General features: G+C 38.4%; 1 pseudogene; it reads right to left on the bottom strand.

Moving 5' to 3' along the window:
• Positions 1-410: 410 nt before the first annotated feature.
• LOC120268503 lies at positions 411-9,026 on the bottom strand (annotated as a pseudogene).
• Positions 9,027-15,745: the final 6,719 nt, after the last annotated feature.

Here is a 15,745-nt window from a genome sequence, read left to right as displayed (position 1 = left end):
ATGTTTTATTATAATTTACTTTAATTATTATAATTAATTATTATTATTTAATTAAATCTTAACCATAGGGCAAAAACATCAATTCAACATTAACAGTATTTATTCTCCTCTACCCCGATTTTGAGATAATGAAATGCATTTACTATGCATGATAATACTAACAGTACCCATTTCAAAAGCAATCAAACGCCTCCCTAAATCTGAGCAGAGTGCATTGGAGGTCAATTTGAACCTCATGCAGTTTCACCTTTATTCTTTTCCAACTTTTGTCATGCAGTTTCACCTTCATTTTTCCAAACTTTCGTTCTCTTGACGAAGGATAAACTACAAGTTCTTATTAAAAAACAGGTCTGACAAGCAAAATAAAGCATAATATTAAATGGCCTGGTGAAACAAAGAGATCTCTAGCCTTGTATCCTTATCGATAATATTGCTTCATCTTCTGGTAATTTAGGACAGTTCGTCCTTTTAAGCATCATCAGAGTTGCAGATATTTTATCGCGGTATGAACATCCTTGTCCCCTCGTCCACTGCAGTTAATGACAACTTTTGTGCCGTCTGGTAGGTTCGGGCAAAGCGCTTCAAGATAGGCCAAAGCATGTGAAGTTTCAAGAGCTGGGATGATACCTTCCAACCGAGCCAACCGCTTGAAAGCTGAGCATGTATAATCATATGTCAGTTATATACAGAAAGATAATGCATATATAAGTCATCGATGAAAACTAACCATCATCTGAAGGATATGGTTGATAAAACCCTTGTAAAAGTCAATAAGAAAGTTCACAGTTATTACAAGTAAATTGCTAGAAAGTACGAGGCTGTAAATGATATGTAAAAAGTCAGAAAGTTGATTTGACACAAGAAAATCAGAAGATTAGCAAATTATTAAAACCACTAATTAGTGGGCATTGTCTATTGACTAGCTCTTAAAGCATATACATCAAATATGCTTGCTAGTTCAGAAAGTGATTTTTCTGACCAGTATCAACACAATAAGAAATAAAATAAAGTGGGTCACCATAAGAACTCAGCATAAATACCTTAGGATTCAAAAATGTGGTCGCTTATGTTCTAATTAGTCAGCTCTTGCAAGAGAGTGTAGTTCAAGCACATGCAACACAAATTGATTTTTACTTAAAAACAATGAGCAATAGTGACAGTATTTACAAACAAACAACTTGACTACAATCTAATTGTAACTAGTTCCTTGTCTTCAACCCCATGCTCTCTGATATGCAAGAGTGTTTTCAACAGGAAAGCGTTCAAAGCAAATGCATATTCAAAACTGCTTTTGGCTAGACAGTAATAGTACCAAAATTATGGAGAAAATGAAATTACAATAAGTAAGAAAAACCTCCCTTAAGATATTGCTGTCATTGGTTATTCAGCATTTCACAAATTTGCTAGGCACAACAAAAATAATTCTAATAAATTATTAATTTAGGAATGCAACATGAAGTACAAAGAAATCAATTGCTGGATGGGAGACGGATATAACAGTTCCTCAGAATTACAAGCTCTTCTAAGTGATGCTTACAAAGCATAATTTAAATTATTTGTTCACCTTATCACAACAACTTAAGTTACGTGAATGGAGACCTTGAAAAATGTTTGAAGCATGTCTTTTTGAGAACAGAAGAAGACTTCAGAGTGTCTAGGTGGATAGAGAAAATTAAGAAAAATAAGAATAAACAACTAAAAGTGAGTGGAGATATGAAAAGAGGAAAAAGCGCTATTATTTACAGCTATAAAAAAGGGTAGTGGAGATAACAAGGTATAGGAAACCAAAAAGAACAGAAGTTAGAAAAGCTGATTGGTGAGATATAGAAAGAAGCAGAGACAGAAAGAACCCTCTACACATATAATGGAACCGAAGAAGTTTCATTTAACGCCTTCTTTTGAAAGTGTAGGAGCTTCTCAAAGTGAATCCACTTTCACGAAACAAACAACTTAAATTGACACAAATGACCCAGTTGCCCAAGAAAAATGGAACAAAACCCCCAAAACTCACCCCTAAGGAAATAGATTGGCAACCAACAGCTTCAGGTTCCCATCAATAGGCTTTTGAAAATGCTAAACATATATAACTGTACCCCAAAAATAAGATGAGGCTATTTGCCCTTATCATAGATATGACAGTTTGTTTGCTGAAAAACATCACTTACTCATGGTCACCATCTGGAAAAATTAACAGTAATTATTGCTGATTTTTAAAGCATTTTGTTAGGTGACCCATTTTCAAAATCTAAACTATTAGCAACATAGTTGTTAAAAAGAAAAAATTCAGTAAAGGCAAAAGTGATTATCAAGTTATAATTTTCTAGGATCATCATCACTTGAATGGAACATGTGATGCCCTCTTTTTCTTTTCACTGCTCCCAACTTCCATTGTAAATATGTTTGGTTTGGATTCACCTAGTAAAGATGTTGCAATCACGATAAAATTATGAGCAACTTGAAGAAACAAAAAGACATGAAAAGTTTTGAAAATAGAGATTTGGAAAAGATATGAGGCTACAGTGCAGGTCCTTTTCCTCGCTAATTTTCTAGTTATTATGTAAAAAGAATTTATAGTTTGAGACAAAAATAATGCATACTCACGAGGAACTTCTTTCTAAGATCAGGCAGATAATCATGGGCAACAATCGCTTAACGTAAGGCATTTTTCCAAGAAGTTATACAAACCTAGAGAGAAATCTGACTGATGCTCAATCAAAACAAGTAAGCAGGAGAAACCTTATGGTCCCTTTATCATAGCATGGGATTTGCCATGATGCTTAGCTATCCAACAAGATCGGAGCCCAACAATAGAAATCTGACACTAAAGAGACATCAGTTGGCATAGAGTGGCTAACATTATTACGCAAAACTTGGAAAAAGTACTTAAAATGACAAATAGAGCACCTAAACTATATAATAAGTAAGCTTTTACAGGCCATGCAAATATGAACACAAAAAGAGCTAGGGTTGTTAGGGTACACCCTGTCTTGATTAGTTAAAGCAAACAACTCCCACACAAAAATGTTTACCAGTTCTTTCTTAGCAACTAAAAGACAACCACAAATGCTAAATAAACCAATAGAACATTTGCATTAACATCTCAAATTTATTATCTTTTAAATTCTACTAGTGAAATTCAATAGTCCACCACCTTTATGAGTCCCATGGTTCCATTGTTTGATCTACCAACATGAGTTTAAAACATAGTTACTAGATTAGCTAAGCCCCCCACCCGATCTTCAATCTAGATGGCTCGTACCGTAATCGGAGCTCGTTTTGCGTTCCGGATCGATTGGGTACACAATCTAAAGACCATAAAAGGGTGTATCAAAATTAATTAACCATAGATTTTATAAAAATCCATCTAACTAGATTTTTAGATAAATGTTATAGATAAACGCTTCAATTTATTAGGTTATAAAAGTTGTTATAGATAAAATTATTATCTATTTTTAAATCTAGTATAAGTTTTTAAATTATTTTATAATATAAAATTTTATTACATAAAATTATAATCTATATATACTTTAAAATTGCAATAAAATTAGTTCTTTAAAGTTTGCTTATTTACTTTTATAACTTCAACCATAATGTTCTTTTCTTATTAAATATCTATGCTTATGCACTTTTGAATCTATTTAGTAATCTAAGAACATCTTTTTATTTTCGAATTAATATTAAAGTTTTATAATTTTTGTATATATTGTATATAACCGATTAGGACATAATTTTCAATACGTATCTTGAATCAAATTAATCGTACCAACTAAGCCTATTCCCCACAGTATCAAATACAGTACGAGCAACGCGTTTCTTGTATCCGTACCGTCTCACGACTTGGATCGTACCCGCGTTTTTAGTAATATGGTTTTAGAACTATCTTACAAATTGGACAAGCAAACTAAAATATTAAAAATATAAATGAAGTATAATTAAAGTTAAAGTTTCTATTACCTTCCAGAGCCTCCTCATCAGTAACACTATAATATTCAGCACGTCCCATGTCTTTCAGATAACTGTGCTCCGGCCCAACACCAGGATAATCCAGACTAACATGTCATTAAAAAAAATAAAATAAATTTTAATAAAAGTCAGAATTTATTTTGGAAGATAATTTGAAAAAGTAATAAAGAATAAAATTGATGATACAACATTTGGAGGATTTTCTGGATGGTATAACTAACCCGGCACTAATAGAATGAGGTTCAATTATTTGTCCATCATCATCCTGCAATAAATAACTCATTTGCCCCATGACAACACTCCACCTCTCCTTTTGTCAAGGTTGCAGCGTGCTCCACTGTCTAGCCATAGCCTGCAGCCTCAACACCAATCAACCTCACATCTCCATCATCAATAAACTCATGGAAGAGTCCTATTGCATTTTGAGCCACCACCAACTGGCGACCAGCATCGGCTTTCACCCCATTTTTCCATGCTTGCCTCCTTGTTTCTTTGCCAATAACAGCATGAAAATCTCTAACCATCATTGGGTAGGGATGTGGATACACAACAGACCCCAAAATATAATGGGTTGACTCAACATTAGTCACCCAGTCCCTTATGGCCTCTGAAGTCGCATCCTTCAGTGTTGCAGTTTCCAGAGTGAACTGCTCTAACCTGTGCATGTCAATATTGGTGCATAAGTGTGACAAAATATATAAACATATAGCAGCAATTGTAGAAAACCTTGGATCGAATACAGGCTGTTTGAGGAGTAGCAGTAAAAGACCCACATGTTTATATCAAAAATATATTCTATGTTAGCAGCAAAAGAAAATGCGAAGCAACAAAAGACAAATTTTTCAAAGCATAACATTGCAACAAAGACAAGAAGCTATTATCTAAAATTCTGTATGAATCTTTCGGATGATTAGCAAAGTGTTTATTATTGTTCATCCACGAATTGATCTGAGCCAGTTGGACCAAGGTTTTAGAAACCTTGAAGGCACTACTGCCGAAAACCAACATAGTCATCAGTGGCGTTCGGTACGCCCGCCGTAAATGATAAAAATAAAAGATAAGAAAAGTAATGTCTTGAGGAAGGAAGCCTACAACTAAAGAATTAAAACAGACAATAAGTTTTCTTTAGAAATAATAATTGATGAAGGTCCATGCAAAATCCTTATACTGCACTTCTCACCGGAATAAACAGGACATGAGTGATTAATGCAGGTTCTCTCTTACAAACCTCAGCTCCCAGAAGTTGCACTCACGGAGAAAACATTGAGAGGCTTGCCTCTCCATATCTTGTGCAGGCCATGTAGATGGCTAGTCCAGACGAGCCTATGGCACATGCTGCAGTTGCAGCTCCATGCGAGCCAGCTCCCGAGTCTCAGCTATGTAGTCGTTTTCTTCCCTAGATGCTTGGCTTGGTAAAAGCTTGCAGCAGCAGCAGTGTTGATCTTGTGTGCACCAGTATGATTCAGATCTTCCCCTCTTTAAGTATGTGTCGGGCTATCTACCATTAAGCGGCGTTTGTAATAATCTGTAAGCCTTTCAGCAAAGTATAGTGGACTTTTCTCTAGCCCAACATAATCCCTAGGATCCCATCCAGTTCTTTCTGCAAATAATGACCGGGAGAAGAGGCTCAATAACTTGCGAACTTCAAAACAAGAAAGCATGGAAAGTACAATGTTTACAATAAGCTTCTCCCTACATATACATACGCTCATATTTGAAGATGTAAATCAAAGTCTCTGAGATTAACACTTGAAAAAGTTGAGCATAGTTTTTACTTAGGAGTGCAGGATTTGGCAGCCACTTACGGTGCAAGAAGAAAACATAGAAGTTACTGGAACCCTAGGCAACATAGCTATATTTAACAAAGATACTCATAAAGATCAACCTTCTACCACCCATCGACCACAAATTTTGGTGCAGCTAATATATCAATCAATTTCAGAAGTTGTCTGCGGAAGTAAGCGAGTGCAATATGAGTAGGAGTTCACCACGACCCTTTGCTTATCGAGTCAGTACAATGTAGTACGCTTTTCAATTCCTTGAATGCATGTTTAATAATTTGGTCATTCTCAAATCACCGTAATCAAGATTTGTTAAACAGGACGCTTCAGATGAGAGGAAATGAGTCTAGCCTGCAAGTGACGCTCAGCCTTCTTAGATGCTTGGAAATAATGTATCATGGAAAGCGGAATGAACTCCTAGGGAAACCTTTACAAAGTTGCTCCACTTTTCTCCAAGTCAGACTGTCCAGCATGCAACAGCTAAACATGTAAGCAATACCAAAACCCATCCTGCATTGATGAAGGATTGCAAGGCGCCGAAGCTAGATGTGCAGAGCACAAGTTTGTAGCTCCACTATTGGGTATCTTTCATATAGTTTCCATGTCCATCCTAAAATAAAGGCCGCAGGATAAGAGCACATAATTTTCCATATGGTAGCCTAAATCATCCACAACTTAAACATGCGCTGCCTAGCGAGTTTGTGAACTGTTGAGATTAGAAACATTTGCTCTACAATGGGCCAGTCAACAGAACAGATAGCACTCTCTTATTGTGTCAATAAATCAGAGAGGGCAGCTATCTACTCAAATCTCGATTTTATTCTATTATTATAGACAGAGCATTAAGTAAGTGCCCATAAAAGATTGTCTGCTGTAGCCATATAATAGCTCCACTTAGCGCTGGCGTTTCAGCATGCTTGTACTACAATAGTGTTTGTGCCTCACGTGTTCAAAAGGGTTAACAAGCAGTTTTCTAACTAGAAGAAAGTTTTAGGTTATACAAATATAATTTATTAGGATTTAGGAAATGCAATTTTTACGATTCTACAGTCCCGAAAAGAAAGCATGAAGAAGAAAAACAGCTTTTTAGCACTGCAAAGTAAAGACTTTTCTAACTAATTGAGTTTTGTTTAACCGTATTTTCACAAGAAAAAAAATCCTTCATTGGAAACCTTTTTTAATAAAAGCACAACCACATAGGCAATAGCATCATGTCGGAGTGGGTAATAGTCACCGTCGTAAGTTAACTTCATACATATGGATCCAAATATATAAGCTTTGGTCTCTCATCCTATAAGCTTAAGCTTTTGGATTGAATGTGTCCCTAGATAATATGTTAAGTTTGCATTCTATGCATTACGCTTGCACAGCCATCCCTCCTAATATCCTCTATCGCCGACGATTTCCCAATTAGAGTTGTCCAAAGCCGGGAGAATCTCCATTAGAGATTTTCTTGCACGAATTAATGATGTTATGTGACGGCACATATGAGTGTCATGAGCGGATGCAAAAAGCGGACATCAAGGTAGTAGATTGTTATATGTATGAGGCCTACTTGCAGCCTCTGGCATTTCCAAATTAGCTACTTCAAAGGAGACAATCCATTCAAGGTTAGGGATATAATAAATCATGCAAATGTAAAGAAGATAGGCTTCATGGCTTCAAAGTCTAAACTACATATCTCCTAAAATGGCATCAAGACCATTGTCATTTACTAAAAACCTACCATTGTCCTTTTCCCCAAGGATGGAAAAGCCACAAGTCAAATATCAGCATGCCACAGCTTATTACGAATCAACATTAGTCAAGACAATGATGATGAGCACTAAGGAGTTGTTAATGAAGATGAAAAAGGCTTGAAACAGCATATAATGGAAACACTGAAGAGACAATAGTGTTTTCTTCCATTCTATCAAACTGAGTTAATTTCCTGTAATTAATGGCATGCATCCTTGCATCGAGACATAAAGTGAGAAAATTACATTTGTTGAAACGAGAAATAGCAGCAGCTCCCCATCTGAGAAGAAGGAATTCCTGAGCACTTTGGATGCCTTAGAAAGAACATTCAGAAAATTAACATACTAAATCTCAATTTGAGTAGAGAAAGACAGAAGATTCACGTTGCATGCGCAAGGCATTCTACTTCAACATTCAATCTCTCATCATATTACGATTTAGAGACTACACACAGTTCACATGTCCATTAGGACCTATATAGTTTCACATGTTCCACCGACACACTTTACAGATAGATTTGTTTACCTTGCAGGAAACTAGCAAAGCAGTATACATTCACAAACTAAGCATCAATGTTTCAAAGTATCTTGTGAGATGCTGCATGAGATCATATACCCATAAATGTGCAGTAAAGAGGCGAAAATTTTAACATTGCATTGCCAGCCGACCAGCTAAAGTATTGACAGATTGAGACAGTGCGGTTTGAAGATCGGAGAGAGACAAAAGAATAAAGGGAGGAAAAACCTGAACTTTATTATGCTTAATTAGATGAGGAACAATGAAATGCAAGCAAACAAAGGAAAACAAATTGCAAGAAATTTATTTTCTGCTCCTATTTCAACATTGTACTGCTTTTCTTTCCTCCATCCCTCAATCAGAAACACAACCTCAGAACTTCAAAGATTGTTCTAACTTCTAAAGCCCTCTTTTCCACATAAATATGGTAGTATCACTTTCTTCACCATAACCACTTGAAATTAAAAGAGAATGATATATATTCAAACATAAACCAAAGTCATCATTTAAGAGAGAGAACGTTCTCCTACCCTATCATATAGGAGACTAACATAGCACGCAGCACAATTTATCTAATCAGAAGTTAAATTAAGAAATCCCAGAAAGAACACAAACACATCCAACAAAGCGGAATTCTAGCGGCATAAAAACAGAATCACAGAAGAGACACACGAGAACCAAAACAGAGAGAAAGACCTGGAAGCTCTGGTCCTGGGAGGAAAGGATTTGAGAAAGCGGACTCTCGGGGCTCCAGTGAGGCATGCATTGGGGTTTCAGGGACGTACTTCCGACCGACAGCGACGAAAGCGACGGCGAGTCCTGGCCGAAGGAGCAAGCCCGCGCGCAGTTTGCGCTGGTCAGGGCGGAGTTCACCATCGTGAACAGGTCGCGCGTGAGGGTGCAGGAGACGGGGGCCAAGCGTCGCAGCCTCACGGTGGAGAGGCTTGCGGAGGATTCCGGAGGCGGGCGCGATGTGGCCGGGAGAAGGAGGATTCCGCAGGCGGAGGGCGCGTCAGAAATGGCGGCCATAAAGCGTGTAGTTTTGGAATGTTCACGGAGTGTTACGCGGGATTGGCTAAAGTATTGGGCTTTTGGGAATTGTGGATCGGCAGGGCAACGAGTTAGGTCAATAGCTCTGGGTCTCTGCATGAGCGTTTTGTTGACTGACCATAGGGTCTTGCTTTGCATAAAACTACCCACCCTGCTAGTCCCTTTGTCCTTTTTGCCTTTTCTCTCTCTCCTTCACTGATTAACATTGGAATTCTGTTTCAGGTGCTTAGTGCTAAAAGCTTTTGAGTGATGTCTTAACAGATTATGTGCACTGGCCTATAGATGATTCAATGTGCAAATCCAATTGTTTCTTATATATATATATATATGTGGAGGATGGATGGGTGAGATCCGAGGTGTATTAGATTACGACTAAGATAAAAGGCTATTTATATATAAAAATCCAGAAAATAAGATGTGAGTCATATTGTATTAAAAGCCTATGAGTGGTTGGTGGACACTAAAGGCTTTTAATTAAAAGGGATTAACCATTGAGCTGACTCAATAGACATTTTTGTTTCTCTTGACTGAAAAATACTCTTATAGAGTCTATATTGTATCAATGGTGATTGGTTGTCTATCTAGCACGCCATTTGGGATGCTAAGATTCCACTAGCCCTTTATGTTGCTTAGAATCCTTTGTGTATATAAATGTAGCGAGCATATCACATTTGAAAATTGTTTGTATAACTAACTAGGATTATGAGGTTAATCTCGAATTGGGTGTTCTAAAAGCAATATGATGAGAGGATAATAGCACAAATATGTTGTTTTAGGCCCATTCAGTCAACCTCTTGCACTTTCACGTGTACTGTGTACTGCAAGTTATAGCATTGACATATTGAGCTTCCTAGTTGTCATGTCTTAACTTATCTAAAATAGTGTGTTCAGAAGCATGGCTCGAGGAACATTTACAACCTCTATGTATAGTAGGGAGACGAGGTTTGAAGGTAACTGACAACAAATCAATTTCCATGGAGTGCCTAGATTGACTTTGAAATGTTAAGCAAAGCTTAACATATGCCTAGGTGTCTGTTTCTTACCTAAAATGCTTAAATATGTTGAGACATTCTAAAGTTTACCCTAAAATATGTTGTTAACAACAGCATGGCTAGAGACTGGCTCGTCAATTTCCATAGAGTGTCTTAAAATGTGCTTGGCATTCGTCATGTCACATGGTTGGAATGAGTTTCTACAGGATGTATGGGTATTCAGAGGACTGACGTCTGGCTTTTGCAATGTCTGAAATTTTGATTTTCGAGTTCATCAAGAGTGCCACTAAGATCAGAAAGATGAATCTAATCCAGCGATTGTTTCTATGAGCGAAGAATAATGAGATGGCACATTGTCTCTTCTGTGTCGTAGAGGTGCAGTTCAAGATAAAGATATGCCACACAATGATTCTATGACATGGTGGAGCATTTCAATGTCTCCACCTCAAGCATCTAAATAATGGCTCTATATGAGACATGTGTGTGCAAAAGCTCGAGCCTTCAGCTCGCTCCATTGACGGTCTGTTGACCAGGTCAGCGACCTTTTATGATCCTGTGGTGTTCCGCATGTCCTTACAAGCATGTGTTTGGAGGGAGGGAAGGAAACGTGGCAAATGAGAGCCAATCCTGGAGTCCAATGGCTCCAGCTCACGCGTCTTGCACTTGCTGTGCTTGGCACTCAATGAGTGTTTTAAGCAAGCATGCATTCTTTTCTTTCCCAACGCTTCTTAAAGTGGGTTCAGTAGGGTTGTAGACCTTCTTGTTTGCTGATGGTATTCAATTGTACTTAGCAATGCGTGGGAATACTGGCAGTGTTACTAGCAGAGATCGTTAAAGGGACTTTTCTTTTACGACGCTTTGTTGTGTAAAGTAATGGGAGTATCGATATGATATGGCTTATGTAGAGACTTATTCTGCGGACTCATGGATGTAAGGATGGGTATAAAGAAGACCATCATCTTTCATTTCTAATTAGTCATAGGCAGGTAAATACTATTTCCAGTATCTTGGGCTCATGCTCCAGATGCCCTTCGCTTAGCATATGTGCCCGCCAGAGCCAATGTCCATAAGTGTGCTGTGCACTCAGCAAGGCTCCAATTAGTCAACTATGGGCGATCTGAGGAAGATGGCATTTGCTTCCACCTGGAGGTATGAGAAGATGGTCTGTGGGAGTGAGAGAGAGGTTCCGGAGAGAGGCAGCCTGATGGCTACATAGAGAAAGGTTGAAGTAGGGCCAATGGTGCGATTACCGCTTTCATTTTGAGAGGAAGTTTCTCAATAAGGTGAAATTTACACCCTAATGTTGCTACAGTCTTTTCAATGCTATGGATGGAAGGAAGCTGGGCCATGCCTTGTCCATGAAGCTAAATACCAGCTGACATGATCAAGAAGAGAGTTATCATCCAACAGCTGTATTTGAGTCGTTTTACGTCTTTCACTGATACCCAATTAGATTTTGCAATGGTTGCTCAGTCAAGTTTCTTCTCAAATTACGCACACTACTCATACGGTATTCTACTGCTTGCATGGATGACAAGCGGCTGTGCTCTATCCTAGGCATGCCCCGTTTATTAGCAAACACTTGGTGAGAGTCAAGCCCTATCTGGCTTCAGTAATCTAGCAATATTTGAACTACTCAATCCGGCATTGCTGCAGAATTAGATGGTAGAGTTCAAAATAGTTATGAATATGATTTCCCAGTTAAGTAGGCTGCGCCGGCAGGAAACTCATCTATGTTCCGCAATCCATTAAAAGTTGAAAGGTTTGATTGAGAGAGAAAGATTACGCATACTGCTATCAGGTTTGATGCACGTGAACTCAAAGTGTGTGGCTATCAGGACGAATTTAGTGAACCTAGAGATTATGTACATATTTTATGTAGATGGTAGTGGTGGAAAGTTCTATGAGTGCTCAACAGATCTAAAGGCCTTGGAGCCACCGCACTCTTCTTTTTCATTTCACAGTGATTCAGATTGCCTTCGGGCTTAAAGACGTGGTAGCCTAGGAAGGAGAAAACTAAGTGAGGGTAACTAGATTGATTGAGATGAAGAGACTTGACCTCTCCTTTCTCAATAACATCACTATCACCACCATCAACATCTTTTTCATCTAATTCAGCAATGACTTGTTAGAAGTCAAGATCTATTTCCTTACAGACTGATTCCCTATCAGCACCTTATAACTGGACGACTGAATATATAAGGCTAAAATAGTCTTTCACCCATCGACCATAGTTTTGTACAGTTTGTGTACGACATAGTTCTTCAAATTTTGAGTCCTCAGTCTGTATCTGGGTATACGGATGATGCATCATTCATGCAGACAAGCATCAGGCCAAGGAAATTAAATATGAGTTAAACAACATTTTTCAGTGAGTTATGTCCTTGGCCAATCTGTTTGCACGATCTTAGGATTTAACATCAGTTTTTGCACCCATGTTCTGCTGACTCAGTCAGGTATAGTGCCCTGTGATAGAGATAAAATAATCTAATGGCTATCAGAAAGCAGAGCAGAAATAACACCAAAAGCACAACTAGACAAACTTCAAGTAAAGCTCAGCAAAACCATGCATCCAACATGTACAGAGTCGAAAGAACATTTGCTCTTCATAATTGTCAGAGTCATGAGCAATTCTTTAGCAGTTCAATACATCAGTCAGATTGGTTGAGGTTGAGCCTGGTTTTCGCTGGCCATGCGTACATAGCTTCGTCTTTCCTCCTCGATGAAATCAAAGAAGTTACATGATAGGCAGTGGGCAGCTTTGCTTAGCGATGGCTCTTCAGTGGATTGGAGGAATGTCCACGTGTCCCTGCAGGAGAACATACTGGCGGTGCTGTGCGGGTCAGCCCTGAGGAATAAGAGAAGTATTAAGCGACTATGGCGTCTACCCTGAAAAGCATAATCCCAGAAGCTCGTGGAAATGGCGCATCACGGTGGGGCTTGAGCCTAGTATGTGTACAATGCAGCGTGGGAGCTTCGTTTCTGTGGTGCAGATCTTTTGGAGCTCACTGTCTTTGAGAAGCTCCGAGTATCGGCTGTTGATAAATCAGCCGCCAAGAGAGGTGAATCTCTTGGATGCCTGTAATTTAAAAGCGGCGACTGCTCATGCACTCAATGGAATTATGGCTGTCGAGGAACGCAATCATTTAGGATGTCGATGAGCAGATGATCAGCGGGAAGGAGCATTCTACCACACCCATAGACAAGTAATAAACAAAATTGTCACCTCAGTGATCCTCCAGTCTGCCTGCTCGGTGAAATAGTTCTATATATAAATATGATGTGAAAGATCTGCAGGAAAGTGCTTGAGAGAACATTTAGAAACAAGCTCGTTGTCGTCCCTCAACGCTAGAGATCATTGTGTTTGATCTCTTAATTAAACAACACATGGGCATTTAGCCCCTCACTTACAGGTGACACCGTCAACGTAGACAATGTGGTGTGTCAATTTTTGCTGACAAGACATGTATATAGATGCGAACAGACAACTTATCTACATTCACATCAATTCAGCATAACAAAACTGATGTCTCTTGGACCGGCACGATAGTCGCTGGAAACAGAAAGAGGGGACCACGACTGCGCAAAAGATTCAATAGTCGCTTTAAGCTGATACAAAAAAGGATAGCCGGAAGAGGCCCTTCCCGCGGTTGGTCTCATAAACAGACCTTGTTACATCCTCAAAGTTTCTGGCCATTGAAAAGCCCAGCAAGAGCCCGAATTACTGGGCAAACAGCCACCAAATGGAACAGCTGAAAGCATTTTGACGCCTTCTTCAATCAGCAGTCATGGATCAGATATCATCACGTAAAATGTTTTAACGATTAGACCCAAATACCAGTTCAATATTAGCGTTCCCGGTTGCCATACCCTTGAATACTTACCTTAGTGTCTTTTCAAGTTTGCTGCTTTTCGTTAAATCATCACCATGGAGAATTGAGCCGGCAGATTGTGTCTACTGTACTGGTGCCGCCGGATATGTTAAAGTGTTGATCCACAACACAGCTTGGGTACCAGTAAGCACCGTGAGTCATGCTGCTGTGTACATCTCAAATTACTTGAGAGGTCAGTAATTGCTTTTCCATCTTTGCTCATGCATTCACGTTGTCTGCCTTTCAAAACAGCCGGCTTTTCTCTAGCACGCAGGTGCCGCGCCTGTATACCATATCTTTGTCCTGTTTACCTTTATACATGTATAATTGAAACTTCTTGTGTGGTCATATTTAGATAGGATAACAAGCATTGAAACGTAATCTAACCATCAAAATAATATTTCTGTGAAATTTTCAAATGCTCTGATCACACACAATCACTAAGACTTTAAAAGTAGATAAAAGACACGAGGAAACCTTGACAAATTTGCCCAACCTGATCATTCACTTCCTTAATACCGATTAGCCAATGCTAACGGAAATGAGAAGGGCTGTGTGACCTTAATATCATGAAACTGGGTTTGAGTATATCTACTATCATTTGGTGAGAATGAAAATGAAAGGATCAATTAGCAAAATCAATATATATAAGATGTCAAGGAGGTCAACCCAATGTTTCTTTATGATATTATTAGGAAACCAAAGACTAGAATGCCATGAGGAAGCTCATCAGGAGAATCAACAGAAATGTAAAATCACATAAGGGCTGACAATTGCAGACACTATTAGTGGTTTATAAATGCTTTCAAAATAAATTACTTACAAATCCCCAACCACTCTTGGTGAACTGGCAGCCCCAATAATGCAGTCCTTCCTCTGTGATAAGAATAATTCAGCGTGCAGGGAGCTCATCTACAATAGCTGCGACTTTGTCATTGGTCCCAGCAGTAGTGCTTTTCATAGGCCTCTGGAGCCTAGAGCAAGCTTTGATTGATCTATGTTAAGAACATCTCAGATAGCTTTGAGCAAAAGACAGCTAACTGAAGAAACCATTTAGCTGATTGCTGCAATCAAATCCAATTCCTTTTATAGGCGGGTAAAGGCGCTGCTGCACGGTCCAAAATGATGTCAAATTGCAGTGTTATAACTTGATGTGATCACCATCAGCAAAAAAACATCATCATCACCATTCGGTACGAGGGTGCTTGTTGTTTCTTCTTCTGAAACCAGTTATATACAATACAATATTTAATAAAGCAGATCTATGTCAAATTATTCCAAAAAACATGTCTCACTTACGATGTGAATTGAACAGTGTTGAGAAACTAAACCTGAAAAAAAAAAAGCATAAGTGAGATGTCAAGTAAATCAACACTCAAAGTTGATAATACCAAAAAGAATTCAGAGTTAAGTAGCTCAATAGTAACTCTTTGCAGTTAAGATCTTTCTTCGGAAGAATAATGTGGAATGAATCCATAACTAATGCTTTTGGTTTACTTTAGAAAATTTCTGTGAATTATTTATTATAAACTACATTAAGTTGCCTACAAAATGAGAGATACAGGAAGTTACAGATCCAGAGCCGCTACAGAAAACAATTGTCCTCTGGTCATGCCTATCCCGGAAGTGCATCCTCTCTTATTCATTTGAATGAAGAATACGCAGTCTACCAAATATAAATGCATATTCTTGGACAGAAATACCTTGAGAAATAATATTTAGTACCTGTAAGTGGAATTTAATACATTCCAAACACAATTCAGCATCAAATGACAAGTATTATCAATAGTTTTCAGCTTTTCAAATATATTAGGGAAAGCTGTCATTTCGCTGC

This window comes from Dioscorea cayenensis, chromosome 9, assembly GCF_009730915.1.
Source record: "Dioscorea cayenensis subsp. rotundata cultivar TDr96_F1 chromosome 9, TDr96_F1_v2_PseudoChromosome.rev07_lg8_w22 25.fasta, whole genome shotgun sequence".
NCBI classification, from domain to species: Eukaryota; Viridiplantae; Streptophyta; class Magnoliopsida; order Dioscoreales; family Dioscoreaceae; genus Dioscorea; species Dioscorea cayenensis.
The sequence above is the reverse complement of the archived record's forward strand: the minus strand, read 5'-3'. Positions and strand labels throughout refer to the sequence as shown.